This window comes from Erythranthe guttata, chromosome 8, assembly GCF_056151865.1.
Source record: "Erythranthe guttata isolate IM_541 chromosome 8, IM_541, whole genome shotgun sequence".
Taxonomy (NCBI): domain Eukaryota; kingdom Viridiplantae; phylum Streptophyta; class Magnoliopsida; order Lamiales; family Phrymaceae; genus Erythranthe; species Erythranthe guttata.
The window spans coordinates 16,561,599-16,565,085 of NC_142540.1; the positions used below are offsets into that span (position 1 = coordinate 16,561,599).

Genomic DNA, 3,487 nt, shown 5'->3' on the forward strand with positions numbered 1-3,487 from the left:
GCTAATGGCCAAAGATTATGAAATATAGCAGAACATCGATAAATGAGTAACCTCGTCAAATTAATAAATTTTTGCTAGTTCCAACTGTATTAATTTATACATATTTAGAATTTAAGTTGTTGTAGTTGAAAGTTACTACTCAAAGGGAAAAAAAGTTGATTTAATTGATGTAGATGACACTAAAGAAAAACTCGTTTCGTCGAAGAAACGCGTTAGATGAAGTGTTGTAAATACCTGACGATTATCCTTAAACACACAATTCGACATGGCTAGTGTAAACACACACGAAACTCGTAAAATTTGTAGAATAAATCACTAGGCCAAAACTGCACTCTGGCGACGAAAAAATGCGACGAAAATTACGTCGTTGCGACGAAATTACGGATCTTGCGACGAAACATATTCGTCGCAACAGTGGCAAAAAATCGTTGCTCTGTGTCTCGTCGCAAATACTGCGACGAATTTATTTTCCGTCGCTTCCAATGCGACGCAATTGTAAAATCGTCGCAATATTTAGATTTTCCTATAAAATTAATTTTATTTTCTATTGCGACGATACGTAATATGTCCGTCGCAATTATTTGCGACGTTTTCTTATTAATCGTCGCAATTAATTGCGACTATATAGTACAAAGCGTCGCATAATATTGCGACTTTAAAGTACAAATCGTCGCATACAATTGCGACTGTAAAGTAAAAATCGTCGCATACAATTGCGACTTTAAAGTAAATATCGTCGCAAATGTCGTAGCTACATTAAAGTCAATTTGCGACGATTGTGGTTCCATAAACAGTCGCATACATGTAGCTCTTGCGTCGAAATACATTTGGTCGCAAAAGTAATTTGTTTGCGACGATTTCAATTTTCGTCGCAACTGAAGCTGCTAATTTTTTCCCGGAAAATCAGATTTTTTTTTCATTTTTCCTAATGAAAAATGAAATGTACATCAATTGCAATAAACTAAAATTAGCTAATACACCAAATATCAAACCACATTAAAATTTATGTCTTACATTAAAATTAAATATTAGAGAAATACACAATCATGAATTCAAAAGGTACATAAACACAAAATAAAGTCTTACATAAAAACAAATTAAAGTCGCAAACAAACATGAATCCAAAAAATACATAAACAAGAATTTAATCTTTGTTTATACTCCATCATTTCACATAGTAGCTTTGATCCCTTGTTGTCTCAAACTCTCAAGCAAAATGTTCACGGTTTATTGAAGTCTTTCCAACGAGCATTAGTAGTCTCATTGAACCATTTCTTTGTACCATCGTTATCAGGAAGTTTCCAAGTCTCCTAACAAGCGTAAAAAACAAAAAAACATTTGTATCCAAATAATATAAATAATAGAAATAGAAATTTGCATTGTTATAAATTTAATTACCTTGAACAGTAACCACAACTCCTCAACACGCCCATCCTTTTTGTGCTTAGGCCATGAAATCCATGGACTGAAAATATCACAGTGAGTAACCTGGCTACGGATGGCTTTCACCAACGGGCCTCTTCCAGGCTCAATGGGAATACCATTATCGTCAAACTACACATCAACAACTTTACAACCCATGCGACTACGAGTACCTTGCTCTGACATCGAATATGCACAAATAATACACCTGAATTATTTTTTACATAGATACAAATAAAGTGAAGACAATACATATGCATAGAAGATATAAGATATAAGATAGATATATGGAAATGAGCTAACAACATATACAACTGACATAAGCATCAAAACAAGGTTAACTCAATTCATTCATCACTAAAGTTTTCAAAAAAAAAAAGGTATATGCCTTAAATATTTGATCAATCAATACAAAATAAGAATTACTCTTCCATATCATCTATATCATTCATGTCATTATTTATCGGAAGTATCTCCAAACACACATCTTCAACTTTAGTGCGATTTTGGTTTTCGTCAAGAATTTGGCTGAACTTTGGATTCTAGCCTCATAAATTAAGTTTTTTAACTAAAAAAAATTAGCCATTTACCAAATAATCCAGAATATATAAAGCTCAGCCCTAATTTTCCCTAAAATTTTCAGTTATCTCCTAACACAGCTATATTTAACTAATGTTAAAACATGTTTTGTTAATGTTGGGATGTTTTATATTTGTTAGGACATATTTTATGTATATTATGACTTATTTTATTTGTGTTACGTATGTGTTCTAAGTAGTAAGTAATAAATATATTTATTTTACAATACATGTATTTCACGTTTCCGATTTTACTACCCCTCTCCGATTTCACTTAAAATCCCGATTTTAACTTACCTTGGAAAAAAATTACAAAAAACAGAGCAGACAATATGAAGGAAAAAAACGAAAAAAATGAATATGTGCGGCAAGAGATGAAAATGGCACCAAGTTAATTAATCTGGATAAAGGAGACTTCACAATGAAAACCCAAATCACACAACAGCAAACCCAAATCCCTTAATTATATTCACCAATTATTAACAAGAATAAAAACCGAGAAAAATATAGGGATGTGGAGAAAGTAACTCACGCTTTAGAATATATATATGTGGGCGGCGGAATACAATCTGCTGAATCTCGACGGCGGAGTTGGCGGCGGAGTGTGACAACAAAGATACACCGTCGGAATGGGCTAGGGTTCGAGCTGCTGAGATTCGATGGTAGAGTGGCAGGAGGAGTGTAACGCCATCCGAGTGGGCTGCAATTGAAGCTCGACGGCGGAGAAGTAGGCAGAGTGTTACGCCACCGGAGTCGGCTGCGTGGCAGGGCCTGTTGAAGCACGACGAAGGAATGGGTAGCTGACGCAGGGGGAGAGGCGACGAAGAGATGCCGTCGCCGTCGGATTTGTGAAATTATGAAGGGGTCGCCGCCGTCGGATTTGTGAAATTGAGAAGGGGCTAATTTGAGAATGATAGACGGGAAAAGGAAACGATTTGGATTTTGGAGATGAAAGGCACTTTAGGGTTGAAAATTAAAAACCCCTGCCACGTAAACCACCACACCGTCGCATTAAATTAAAAAAAATAAAAATTATTGCGACTTTTTTCTTATTCGTCGCACAAAGAGGCGGACTTTTTTCAGAAATTTGATTTTTGCAGACAATAAAAGCGCGAAATTGTATTTTGTCCAAATTTCATTGCGACGTTTATGTAATATTCGCCGCCACAGTGTTTTAAATTTATATAAAATTTTAATTTTCTAATGCGACGTTTTAACTTTCGACGCAAACTTCGTGAATTTAAAAATTCTGCGACGTTTCTGTACGAATCCTTGCACCTGTATAATTACGAAAATAAAATTTTAATTTGTATCATGCGACGTTTTTCCGGTTTCGTCGCAATATTATTTTTTATTGACCTAAATTTTTGATTTTATTATGCGACGATTTTATTTTTGACGCATAGGTTCCTGAATTAGGAATATATGCAACGATCTTGTCCCAATCGTCGCAATCTTGTAATTATTAAATTAAAATTTTCATACTT

General features: G+C 34.6%; 1 long non-coding RNA gene across 1 annotated transcript; it reads right to left on the reverse strand.

Moving 5' to 3' along the window:
- Positions 1-826: 826 nt before the first annotated feature.
- On the reverse strand, positions 827-2,963 carry LOC148768635 (uncharacterized). Its single transcript, XR_016032875.1, has 3 exons — positions 2,533-2,963; positions 1,399-1,601; positions 827-1,310 (listed from the first exon to the last, which is right to left on the reverse strand). It is a non-coding gene; the product is annotated as an uncharacterized LOC148768635 (long non-coding RNA).
- Between the last annotated feature and the right edge of the window lie 524 nt (positions 2,964-3,487).